This window comes from Hydractinia symbiolongicarpus, chromosome 8 (genome assembly GCF_029227915.1).
Source record: "Hydractinia symbiolongicarpus strain clone_291-10 chromosome 8, HSymV2.1, whole genome shotgun sequence".
Classification (NCBI taxonomy): Eukaryota; Metazoa; Cnidaria; class Hydrozoa; order Anthoathecata; family Hydractiniidae; genus Hydractinia; species Hydractinia symbiolongicarpus.
In genome coordinates this window covers 4,434,360-4,448,368 of record NC_079882.1, presented here as the reverse complement: position 1 = coordinate 4,448,368, position 14,009 = coordinate 4,434,360, and the positions used below count along the sequence as shown (strand labels likewise).

General features: G+C 34.9%; 1 long non-coding RNA gene across 1 annotated transcript; it reads left to right on the top strand.

The window, feature by feature from the left end:
• Nucleotides 1-9,998: 9,998 nt before the first annotated feature.
• LOC130656022 (uncharacterized) lies at nucleotides 9,999-13,522 on the top strand. The gene is made up of 2 exons (XR_008984811.1): nucleotides 9,999-10,532; nucleotides 12,268-13,522. It is a non-coding gene; the product is annotated as an uncharacterized LOC130656022 (long non-coding RNA).
• Nucleotides 13,523-14,009: the final 487 nt, after the last annotated feature.

Here is a 14,009-nt window from a genome sequence, read left to right as displayed (position 1 = left end):
AGAAAAAATTTATAGATTTCTAAATTCAAAAATCTACTAAGATTACAGAGCTTTCATGGTAGATGTACTTGTAGTAAACATCAAAAATAAGATTTTCGACTTGAGATAACCAAAAATATTCTACTTAATAGTAGTAACAGCATTTTATAATCTTCGTTTAAACTTATTTGAACTTAAGAAATATCTGTCATGACCAAAAACCACACATTTTTTCGACTAAAGTAGCGAGTTTGTCGCCTCAACATTTTACTATGGTCAACTCAAGAGAGGGTGGGCTGGAATTACAGTGCCGGTCTTCTCGATTTGGGGCAAAACTTTTGCGACGGATTCGAAGTGACACAGATTGTTTTTGACTTTCCAACCGCCTCCTTTTTTTTAATTTAGCCATCCGATTGGTAAATGTGTAAAAAATACTTAATTATAAATAAATCAGCACTCACAAACAAAACTGATTTATAGTGGGGATTTATTATGGAGCAGACAACCTAGCCAGTCGGTCGGGTTTTTAAATCAACACTCATCATGAACTTTCATTCAGCAGCGCAGTTCGCCACTCCTTTAATTACATTATTTTAAAAGTTTTTATCGTCGAAGTAGCAACCCTGGTTTCTCAGGGCTACTACTTTTTTATATCGGGCGCAAAATATACGACAAGGCTCATCGCAGAAAATTCCTGGGAACCAAGTTGTAGTAGCAAAATATACAGTGTTTTAATATCCCTAACTATGGCCATAAGTTTTGTCGTAAAATAAAAAAAAAAAAAACATTTAAACGCGGGAAATTTTCATTGCCATGTGCTGTGCGGTGTCATTGCCATGTGCTGTGCGGTGAGAAGTTCTTTCGTTTGCTCTTTCTTCAAGGTTTGCGTGCCACACGTCTTTAACAGGTTAAAATAAAGTTTATAGATTATTTATAGTGAGTAGTGGTAGATCACCCTGCATGATTATTAATTGTATCTGGGCAAGTATATTGTAGCTAGATTCATGGTTTATATTGTGTTTGTGTTGCTGGCAAACTATTGAATATTTTGATCTAGCTAGCTAGCTAAATTTTTTTGAAACAAAGTCTAGAACGAACTTGCTTGTTTATTACATGATAATATCTATATTATTCAATCAATTTTTTAAATGACATCCACTTTTCAGAAATACAATCTAGAGCTAATAGGATTATGTAACTTCTGGAAGTATAAAACACATGTAGCGTTTAGATGACTTTTATCGTGATGCGTCATGTTTTTAATTCTCAGACCTCTTACGCAAATCGACAGGCAAAATAATGCAGGAGGTAAGTCTTGGACCAGTCCATTTCAAACTTTATTTTAGAGGAATCTTTTGATCTTAAAATTAGAATATAGCTTGCATGTAGTTTAGATTAGATCCTATATCAGCGAAAAAATGCTAGTAGCCACAGTACAAAAGTTTGAAACCATAATTTGACTTTCTTCACCTAAGGTCTGCATTTTTTTGCCTGTCGATTTTTCTGATTTTTTCCACACATGCTCAAGAATCTCGTAAAAACGTAAACACTGAAAGTCACCGTCCTAATTACGCGATTATTTAAACAAACAGCTCTAGCGGGGATCTGGAAACTCTGCTAGCCACACAAATTTGCAAAAATGCAGGTGAACAAAGTGGGCATTTGTGCAGGGTCAAGCTAAAATAAACTCGACTAAAATGTCTTATTCTGTGATTTACGTCTGAATTCCGTAATGTGTTTTTTTAAATGTGAGATCCACTGGAATTATTTCTAAAGTGTAATCTATGATTAAAATGGTTTTGTGGGTATATTAGGGCACCTTTTCAAAATTAAACACCTGGGAATACTGGATTGCATTTTGACCAGATCTTTGGAAAATATATTGCAGCATTTTTGCTCTTTCAGAAATATTGCAAATTGTTGTTTCTGTCGAAAGTCTTAAGCGTTACGCAAGTATTCAAAAAATTTAATTTCTTTTCACAGCTTTATGTTTTTTTTACTTAACTGACTTACAACATGATGCCATAAAGTTTGGGTGAAAAACTTCCTGTGTTTACTTTTCTATATGAAGTTGCAATATTGCAGATGAGCACATGAGCACATAAGCTATAAGAAGTGTTTATAAAAATGTATCTTCAGTCTCACTCCTGCTACATTTTTTTAAGTGGACACAGCCACTTTAAAATCACAATATAAAGCTTTTGCAGTAATATGGCTGAGGCCTAAGACACACAGAAAGAGTTAGGCTTTCATATAACACTTCCTGCAGGCAGGCATTAGCACATATTGTAAGGAAAATCACTATTTTAAAAATCATTATTTTACTCGAACTTGAAATGCTGGAAAATACATTTTTGCCCCTACAATTTTGTTAACACAAAGGTTACTGTTGCAATTTTAGAGATAGAAATAACTACTTCTGTGGGGCTATGAAATTTCATAAAGTTGATGCTGTTTATGTGCTTGTCACATTCTACACTGTTGATGGTATAAAGGAAACCATCTGTTGAAATGTAAACTTTATATATTTGCAGAGTTGCTTCGACTGCTCCAATAACTTTATGACTCTATGACTCTAAAATTTACAAGACGTTCTCCTATTTATATATTAAAGATAAGATACTTTAGAATGTTCTAGTATATTCCAGATGTTCTATATTTACTATTAGTAGTTTCTAGTATAGTTATCTTATTTCTGGAATATTCTCCAATGTCCCTTATATTTCTAGATAGTACACAAGGTTCTAGAATGTTCTTGCGGCAAGAGTGCCTATTTTCAACACTCCTCCTCACTCGCAGTCCGTAAGGTTCTTCAATCCGATCATCGTTCGCAACTTATCAAACTGTACTCGTCCGATTCCTTTCGTCATTATATCTGCGATCATATCTCCACTTTGACAGTACTTCAATTGGATTTGGTTTGATTTAACTTGCTCTCTTACGTAATGATATTTCATATCGATGTGTTTGGCTCGTCCGTGAAATTGAGGATTCTTTGTCATTGCGATGGCTGATTGATTATCTTCATTGATGATTGTTGCGTTTGGCTGCTTTTCTCCCATGTCTGCTAAAAGTCGTCGTAGCCAAATCGATTCCTGTGAGGCTTTTGATAATGCAATATATTCGGCTTCTGCAGTTGACAAAGCTACACATGTTTGTTTCTTGCTGTTCCAGCTGATTGCTGCTCCGCTCATCATGAATACGTATCCAGAAGTTGATTTACGATCATTCAAATCTCCAGCCCAATCTGCGTCAGAAAATCCTTCTATTGTTGAATTCTTTTCGTACAAAAGACCATAATCAATTGTTCCATTGAGATACCTCATGATCCTCTTAACGGCAATCCAGTGTTGTTGTGACGGTTTTGATGAAAATCTGGCAACATTGCTCACAGCATAAGCGATATCTGGTCGTGTTCTCGTAGAAAGGTAAAGTAACTGTCCAACTACTGATTGATACATCTCTGGATCAACGAGTTTATCTGTTTCATTTGATTTGATGAGTTTGCTTCCAATCTCTACAGGTGTTGCCACAGGTTTGGAATTCTCCATTGAAAACTTCTTGAGTAGATTTCTTGTGTAACTTGGTTGTCCAATCCAAATTCTTCCTGCACTAAAATATTCTATCTTGACTCCTAGAAAATGGTTCATCTTCCCCATGTCTCTGATGTCGAATCTATCTCCAATCATCTTGATAAATTCATCAATACGTTTTTGATTGTTTCCGGCCAGTATGATATCATCAACATATACAGCGATTATGAATGTTTCTTCATCTGTTTCAAGCGTGTATATACAAGGATCGTTGTTTGATTGTTTGAAGCCCATACTCTTTAGATGTTTGTCAAGTGCTTCGTTCCAACATCTAGATGATTGCTTCAATCCATAGATACTTTTCTTGAGTTTACAAACCAAGTGTTCCTTTCCTAGAATTTCAAATCCCTCTGGTTGTTTCATATATATGGTTTCGTTAAGTTCACCGTTCAAAAATGCAGTTCCAACGTCGAGTTGATGTAGGAGAAGTTCTTTCTTGACTGCCAATCCAATCAACGTTCGTATTGATTCGAATCTAACTACCGGAGAAGTTGTTTCGTCATAATCTTCTCCATATCTTTGATTGTATCCTTGTGCAACCAATCTTGCTTTGTATCGTTCCACATTCCCATCAGAGTCTTGTTTCTTTTTGTATACCCATTTGCTGCCAACAACTTTTCTGTTTGGAGGTAATTCAGTCAACTCCCATACTTCGTTTTTGTGTAGAGAATCCAATTCGGCTTCCATTGCTTGCATCCACTTGTCTGCATCATGTCCTTTGATTGCTTTAGAAAATGTATTTGGATCTTCTTCTTGAGTGATGTATACCCATTCTCCGTAACGATCAGGAGGCCGTCGTTCTCTTACTTGTCGCTCTTGCTCCTCCTGTATTTGATTATCTGTGTTTTCTTCACGAGGTTGTAATTCGATCTCTACTTTTGGTTCGTCTATGTCACGGTCGTCTTTCAATTCACCACAGATTTCATTGAATGTCACATTTCGGCTGTAAAAGACTCTCTTCTTGTCGTTGTCATATAGACGATATCCCTTGATTCCATCACCGTATCCAAGAAATACACTCTTCTTGGTTTTTGAATCAAGTTTCTTTCTTTCATCTTTTGGTACGTGAGCATACGCATCACATCCGAAAATTCGTAGATTTTCGACATTTGGTTTCTTTCCAGTTAATACTTCAAAGGGTGTCTTCCCTTTAACTGCTGTCGTTGGACATCGGTTACGAAGGTACGTTGCTGTAGCCAAGGCTTCGGCCCAAAATCGTTTTGGTAACTTTGAATCTGCTAACATTGATCTTACAGATTCCATGAGTGTTCTGTTCATCCTCTCTGCAACTCCATTTTGTTGCGGTGTTTTCGGAATTGTCAACTCATGATGAATACCTTCTTTCTTCAAATAGTCTTCGAACTCTTTGGATGTATATTCTCCACCATTGTCAGTTCTAAACGTTTTTATCTGAATTCCAGTCGATTTTTCCACAGTTGCTTTCCATTCTTTAAAATTCTCAAACACTTCACTTTTGTGTTTCATGACATATACCCATACGTATCTTGATTTATCGTCAATGAATGTAACAAAATATTCTGCACCACTAAGTGATTTTGTTTCTATCTTTCCACAAACGTCGCTATGGATTATACCAAGGAGATTTTTCGATCGATCTCCTCCTGTCTTCGGAAACGGTATTTTGCTTTGTTTCCCATCAATGCACGGTTCACAAAATGTCGGTTTCTTTGTTGCATCATAATCAAACCCTTTAACAAGTTTGTCCCTTGCCAATCGTTTAAGATTCTGCACACCGAGATGACCGTATCTTCTATGCCAAATTTCTTCCTTTGTTGTAGCGTTATTATCACATTTCATAACTGTGTGATTCTTCTTATTTCTCAATCCATTACAGTTGAGATGGTAAAGGTTGCCATGCTTTGTTGCTGTACCAATGATTCCGTGTTTCGCATCCACGATGTCACATTTGAAATCTTCAAACTGAAACTTCTTTCCATTTGTTGCAGCTTTTGATACACTAAGTAAATTGTACGAAAGTTGTGGTACAAATAAGACATCAGATAACTTGCATACAACGTTTCTGTTTTCTGAAATGTTCATTTCCAAGGTTACTGTTCCTTTTCCAATTGCTTGTACTGAATATCCATCACCGACAGTGATATCTTGTGGTATTTCAAGTGACGAAATTTCTTCGAACAATTCCTCTTCGTTACACATGTGACATGTTGCGCCTGAATCAACTATCCAGTTACTTTTTCCTTTGACTGCCAAAGTATTTTCAGCAACTAAACTGATGATTTCTTCGTCATCATCTTCTTCTTCTTCAGCCGTACACACATTTTGCGGCTTCATTCGATTTTTACCGTACGTCGAAGGAGTCTGTCTCTCGAACTTCTTCGTTAATTCTTTGCAATATCGTTTCACATGACCAATCTTTCCACAGTGATAACATCTGGGTCCCTTTCTTGGCTTTCCATGATTCGATGTCATTGCTTTGACATTCGTTTCCAAAGTGTCCTTATCTTTCCGCTTGCTTTCCTCGTGTAACAATCGTTCAGTTACGACTTCAAGCTTCGGTACTTCAGCACTAGCCTCCAGAGCTGTAACTAGCATATTATACGAGTCTGGTAAGCTTGCTAACAAATGAACAACTTTACTTTCATCATCCAACGGGTCTCCAATAATTGCAAGTTCATCGAAAATTTCTGTCAAAGCTTTAACGTGCTTTTGAACAGATTGCTCATCTTTCAACTTCAAGTCATACAACTTCCTGCGTAGTGTCAATTTATTACTCCATGTTTTCTTTTGGAACTGGTCTGCCAACTTCTTCCAAACCTCAGTAGGATCTTCTGGATCTGGTCCAAGCAGGTATAACAGCGTTGGTTCCACCGACAAAACAATCGTTGCTAACGCACGATCTCTACGCAAATTAAATTTCGGAATTTCTCTCTCTTCAGTTGGAGCATTTTCTCTTCCATCAACAATTCCCCAAAGTCCATCTTTGATTAACGCCATTCTACACTGTACCTTCCAGGTAGCATAGTTTGTTCCATTCAATGGTTTTATCAATACTTTGGTGCTTTCCATCGCCATTTGTTCCGTATTCAACTAATCCGGATAATCCGTTTCAGGTTTCCACAATACGATTTTTCGTGCGAACTTTACACCAATCCAAACCAAAATCAAAACAAACTCGTCGGACACACAAGATGGCTTCTTCTTCTTGAATATTATTTCTGTAAATATTCAATCTTCTTGGGCATAGACTGGGCCCATAACCTGTTGAAATGTAAACTTTATATATTTGCAGAGTTGCTTCGACTGCTCCAATAACTTTATGACTCTATGACTCTAAAATTTACAAGACGTTCTCCTATTTATATATTAAAGATAAGATACTTTAGAATGTTCTAGTATATTCCAGATGTTCTATATTTACTATTAGTAGTTTCTAGTATAGTTATCTTATTTCTGGAATATTCTCCAATGTCCCTTATATTTCTAGATAGTACACAAGGTTCTAGAATGTTCTTGCGGCAAGAGTGCCTATTTTCAACACCATCAACAGTGTAAAGTTCTCTATCAATGATTTTCTTTTCATCCCAGTTAAACTGATGACTTCTGATGTAGCTGTGGTCTAAATTCGGTTTTTTTAAATTTTTGTTTTTTACTGCGCACATATGCAGGTGTGGACAAGAGCAAATGGATTTTAAATCTTTCCAACTGACAACTTACGACAGAAAAGACAAACTTTCTATTGAAAGGAATGATTTTCTGTATGACACCAGCTTTAATCCCAACGAAAGAAATAGCTGTGAAAGTGGAAGAAGGGACAATTTAAGGTTTACAAAAAGAAGAGGCAGACACAGTGAGAGCTAAAGTAAGTCTTGCACTGCAGAAAAGCAAAACACCAAAAGACAATTTACAAAAATCTGAAAGACTGTCATTGAAGAATCTAAAAAATGATAAAGATATAATTCTGCTGGCTGACAAGGAAAGAACAACGGTTATTATGATAACACCTACAGAATTCATCAAAGGAGAAGCCAGGAACATCTTAGTGTTAAAGAGACAAGAATACATTGAGGCTAAGCCGTATTACTGACTGAAACCTTGTAATAGACCACCACCTTGATTTTTTGGACTACAAAAAATTCATAAACAGGGATTTTAATTCGGCTAATAGTCTCTTTCACTGGAACAGCGTTATACAAACTATCAGAATTTGTTGCTTCTATCCTCCACAAATTACAGCCAGTGATCATAGCAAGAACTCAAAAGAATTCTAGGAAGACATCAGAGAAATAAAGATAGCAGACGACGAATGCATGGTATCATTTGTTGTCAAATCACTCTACACAAATATTCCCATAAAGGACATCTTGTACATCATTAAAAACCTGACCGAAAATGATGCTGCATTTGGTGAAAAGACAAAGATTCCAGGATGGCATTTTTTACTTTGGTTAAACTTGTTTTAGCAAAAACATGGATCTGTTCAGTAGCAACTTCTACATTCAAACAGACATAGTTGCTATGGGAAACCCTGCCTCATTCGTAGTTGCAAAATATGCAAGCACATAAGCATTAGTCATATCAGACAGATGTCCAAAGGTAAAAGCTTCGTTGATGATGTATCTGCCATAATCAAAAGATCCCATCTAAAAATAGGTTTATGAACACATCAACAAATTAAATTTACTGTTGAGCTTGAACAGAATGGAAGCATTGCTTTCCTTAACACTTTTTGTCAAACGCAAGAATGGTACCATTTCAGTTTATCAGAAACTAACACACACTGACCAGTACCTTAATAAGGAGAAGATGAAGAGACAACAGGGAAACATCAGAATTCATCGCATCAGCATTCCAACCTTTTGTATTAGATAACAGCCAGATCCTTCATCTAGTTTTAAGGCAACACATGACGAAATGCATTCTCAACTCGAAAAACACTACAAAGCAACCAAAAGACAAATCTAACCTTGAAGAACAAAGCAATGTTTACGAAATCCTGTGTAAAATTGTGATGCAGTATTTAACGGATACTGGCCAGTTTTGATGTTGTACTGCAAAATACGAAGCCCCAGGTCAAAAGTGCAGACCAAGCATGCAAGGTCTGTTCCCTTGACCGAGGCCATTGTATTTTACAGTACAAAATCAAAACCGGTCAGTATCCGTTTTATTATTTAACTGTATCTAATCTGCAAATAAATATTCCTTGTGAACAAAATAAGCAAAGCTATATTTAAGTTACTATTTCCAAGGCACACCAAAGAAGAAAAATGCATGTTCGATAAAATTTTGTAAGTACACAAAACAAATTTTATTCATTGTTTATGTGGATTGAAATGAAAAGATGGTTTTAAGTGAGCCACTTTTACATTGTTTGTGTGCTATGAAAATGTTTTTTATTTGTTTACGTGTTTGGTACCATTTTAATAATGGCTTCCAAAACCGGTTAGTTTGGCTTCATACAAAGACCTATTAAAATAAGCCGTAAACTAATCAAATCATCAGATTTTTTCATACTAACCGTTTTTTTTGTATCAGTCAGATAATAAATATAGGCAAAACAAAAAGAAAAATCAAGCAACAAGTTCAAGAATATATGTGTGCAGTGAGAAACAGAGATGCGAAGAAAAACGAAATCACAGACCACAGCTGGAGGAGAACATCAGTTTAACTGGGATGAAAAGAAAATCATTGACAGAGAAACCAGAACAATAGATAAAATAAACCATCTACCAATGTAGAATGTGCCAATCACATAAACAGCGTCTCGTATCAACTTTGGTTACCAGTTACAGAAGAAGTAGATATTTCCATCTAGCTTGTTCCTGGTTGGTTAAATTTTATAAATTTCAATCTTCTGCAATTGTATAAATAGGTGCTAAACATCATTTTACTTTGCCTAATAATGGGAGAAGGATCTCCCAAAACGTTGCCAACTAAAACTATCATGTCCAATAAATGATAAACTTTCTACCATAGTTGCCATTTTCCCCTTCCTAAATCCTTAAAAAGCTGTAATGCCTTAACTATATAGTTAAAAATTTGTAGGTCCTACTTTCTCTTTAGGACCAAATTCAAAGAAAGCAAATTTGCAGAAACTCCCAAACGTTGGACTAACATGTAATCTAGATTCAAGGTTTTACTCAAGGTGTCATAAAACCACTAGGGTAAAAAAAAATATCCCCAAATAAGGAAATTCAGACCATTTTTTCTACTTCCAAAATAGTCCAAATTGGTCCTGAAAGTCAAAAGTTTGCAAAGATTTTACCAATTCTAATTTTAAATAAGCCTTAGTTACTCATATCATTTGTAACTTCTTATTTTTTAGACATTTGCAAAAATTAAATAATACAAACTGCTTACAAGTGAAACATTTAATTGTTGTTATGGTGTTTTGCAAGAATTGGAAGAAATCTATCATCTTGTTGATTAAAGGTGAATTTCACTCTCTACATGCTTTTTGATTTTTTATAATAACACTTAGGAAACAGAAAAATAAGAAAAAAGAATAGTTTTAGGCTCAATTTTTTTTTAAACTAAGAATAACCTAAGCCTTAGTTTTGCCATAAAATAAGAACAATCTAAATGTAAATTCTATTCCAATAGGGAATAGCACAATAGCAGAATTCCCAAGCTCTCAAAGCTCCTCAAAATTTCCCAATTTTTTAGGGAAATTTTTAAAGGCGATTAAAAGGCGCTGAGCGTAGGCAGCTTTTTTTTAAAACAATAGCTGCCTATATCTCTGCTTCAAATGTTATTTTTTTGATTTCCACTTGTCAAAAGCAGCAAAAAGAGCGCGTAAACTTTTAAACGACAAAAATATGTAAACATGAACGTTTGACGTAGAAAACTATTGCTGCTTAAGAAAATAAGTTTTATCAAACTATTGTTGTTGCTGAATGAAGAAAAACAAAACAAATAGTATGCAAAAAGGTTTTGGATAAGAAGGCTGTATCAAGAACGAAAACTAAAAGGAGAACTCAGGTATTTTTGTAGGTCACCCACTAAACTTCATCTTGGGGTGCTCCTTTAATTTGAATTTTGAATTGCAAATGTAAGTTTTGATGGCTCTCGCAAAAAGTTGTTTTATCACATGGCCTTGATTCATTTTGATTGGATAGCGCAACTTTTGAAACCGCGCTGAGCGGACCGCTTTTAGCGGGTTTGGGACTGAAAAAACAATAGCCGCTACGCTCTGGAACGCTTAGTGGAAATTCGGCTTAAGGAACATCCATTTGTCAAACAATTCTTATAATGGAGTTTTTTTGTGGAATACAAGTCAAATATATATTCTGCTTAGGATAGCTGATCTTATATAAAGTGCTTTAATAGTTTTGATTTAAATAGTAGTATATATTGATGTTGCATATATTTTATGAGATTTATTAGTTGTTAAAGTTTTTACAGGCCTTTATGAAGCAAAAAGTTCTGATATTTTGATAATATACATTTATTTTCCATTGTCAGACAAAATTTTCTGAATAACATACTGAATAATTATATAGATAAGTTAAAAAATATAAAATATACAGTAAAACTATACACATTTTAGATGATCTATCTATATTTAGAAGAAAATCTTGTATACCTTAATCAGAGAAACGTTTAAAAATCCACAACTTTTTAGAAAATCTTTAGTATATGAAAATGAATTAGCCCTCAAAAGATCCTTCTATGGAAAGTCCTGTAAACCAAGGGAGTGAAAACTATAGACATGACTTCGTGCCAGCATGCTCAGTCATTAAGTTTAAATGAGTACTGTTTAACAACTCGTATGTACTACTAAGAGTCTAACTAGTAATAATAAGTAATGATAAGTAAAAAGTGCAAGTTAAAAATCTATATTATACAGACTGAAAGGGTCAATGAACATACTTTTAGCATCATAAGTCTGAGGACATCTAGTGTCAGCAATCCCAGTATAGATATCGCCTGCCTATATTTGACTTCTTTTATTTATATCGATCCTTGTTTAGCTACATCTTGTGTCGTTTTGAATTTTTGTCTGTATATAATTGCTGCTTTTAGATCGTATCCGCTGACTATTTCGGTTTTTATGTCTCGCATCGTTTTTTACTTCCTTTTTTGTTAAATTCTTTTTAATTTTTTTAATTTTTTTTTTTATTTTTTTATTTTCTTAGTTTTTACTTAAATAACACTGTGCTTATGTACATATATTACAAACAGGTCGATACATCAGTTATAGCTCATGTTCTTGGTCAGCAATATGCTGATTTTCTGCATCAGGATCTTGATTTTTATTTTTAAATTTGACTGCATAGCTACATCCGGCCACAATTATTTGTTCACTTTTTAAAGCATACGTTATTAAACCATTGCTTAATCTGTCAGTTTCTTCAATTTTCATCTTTTTTGCAATATCAGTGGTTTTCACTATTTTATTTTGCACAATATCTGCACACATTGTGGACATTTGATCAGATTCTTCGCTGTAGTGTGCGCACTGAAGTTTTCAGCCATCTTTTTCCTGACGTAATCTCTTGGTTTTAAAGCCAATCAGTTTGCTGGAACAAGAGGCCTTTTGTTTGATTTAATTTTTGTTTCAAGTTATATATGAGAATTTCAGACTGTAACCCCAATCAGTTTACAGGATATTATCCATAGTTTGCTGGAACAGGAGGCCTTCCGTTTGATTTAATTTATGTTTCAAGTTATATATGAGAATTTCAGACTGTAACCCTATACATGTTTATCTTAGGTGTTTATATTTCCCGACTTTTTTGGAACATCAAATACGCATGTGTCGGATACCGAAGATTTAGATAGTCGGCGTGATAGCTTGTCGAACAAATACGATTTTTTTCGTCGCAGAAATAAGCTGGTTGACTGAAACCAAACTTTATAAATGCTAAAGAAATTCTATACATCAAGTTGTGGCTACATGAAATTCCAGAAATCAAGTTGTTGCCACATGAAATTCCAAACAGCGCACACTTCCATAGTTCAAGATCACATAAAAACATCCAATGCGCCATACTGTAGTACAAGTAGTGTATAAAAAATGCAAGCAAAAGTGTGTGCTTCGTCAGTACGGGATCTTTCCTTGATTGGGTGACTCTACAATGTTCTACAATGTCAAGATAACAGTCAAGACTTTATTTTATAAGCATTTTTTAAATATTACAGATCGTTTGATTGTTCTATAGATTGTTATGTTGTTTATTGTCATGCGAACGTTGACCCCGAGATTCTTTCACCTTAAATGTTCACAATAACCACAATAAACCATTTTGATTGTACTTTGCTCTTCATCTCAGAGATTTAAATATGCATTTTGTGTTATAATACTTTGTGATGTAATGGCGTATAGGAAACCCTCAGTGCCGTTATCATTTTTTATATTATTGTAGTCGTGTAATGTAAATAGTATCTCTTTCTATCTTTTGGTTTCTGATGGAAATTTTTATCTAAATTTGATGCCAATTAAACAATGCAGCTTTTCTAAATTACAAAAATAGGAAAACACTTATCGTGATTTTTTAACATTGAACCATGAGATCGTTGAAGTCTTGAAGGGCATTTTCCGCCAATCTAGAGATGTAAAATTTAAAAAATTTTCGTCCACCCAATATTAAAATTGTGGTTACCGCACTAACCCCTAACCAAGGCTAGTTGCGTTTTTAAAAAAAGTGCGTTACTTGAAGCTACCATTCCTCCCAGCTTATGCCCAACAAGCGAATAAAACGTTTTTGAAGATCCAAAAATGGTCGTGCTGAAGCCAAAAAACATGAACATTTTTCAAGAGCATCGTAAAATGCCAAAATCAAGCGCAGCGCTTATCAGTGGTGATAGCAAGTATTTGATGCGAATTTCTGAGGGTGCGCTTATAATCGGGTGCGCTTGATTTCGGCATTTTACGATATGTATTTAACCAAATCACATCAAATTCGCCGAAACATTGACAAGTTCGAAATGAGCGTTTTATTATAGAAATACATGTAATTACTTAATAATTGTTTTGTTTCATTACATTTTGTTCTTGATTTTAGGAGAGGGGAAGAGCTACAACAGCGTGGTGGTAGGGAAATAAGGGTCTGTCCATTTTCAAAGAGCAAAGAAAAACTCCATAAAGGTTGTACGATGAAAATAAAATTGAGTGTCTGATAGCAGAGGAACTTAATGATTTTTTTCGTAAAAGTGGGCTCAAATCTGGGATCTCAGATTGAACCATAGCAATTTAAGTTTTCTTAATCTTTTTTCACTGTTAATAACACACAAATGGAAAATAACGAATGAACTGAGAATGAATTATTCAAAGCGATCAACTCCCTACAATCAAATAAAAGTCCAGGTTAATAGTAACGTTGTTAAGGAATCAAAAAATGCTATAAAAATTCCACTAATGTGTATACCGTAATTCCTCTTTTTAGCCCCCTGCCTTTATTTAGCCCCCCCCCCCCCCCTTTTCTATTAAGCCCCCCCCTCCAGCGACTCAAAAAG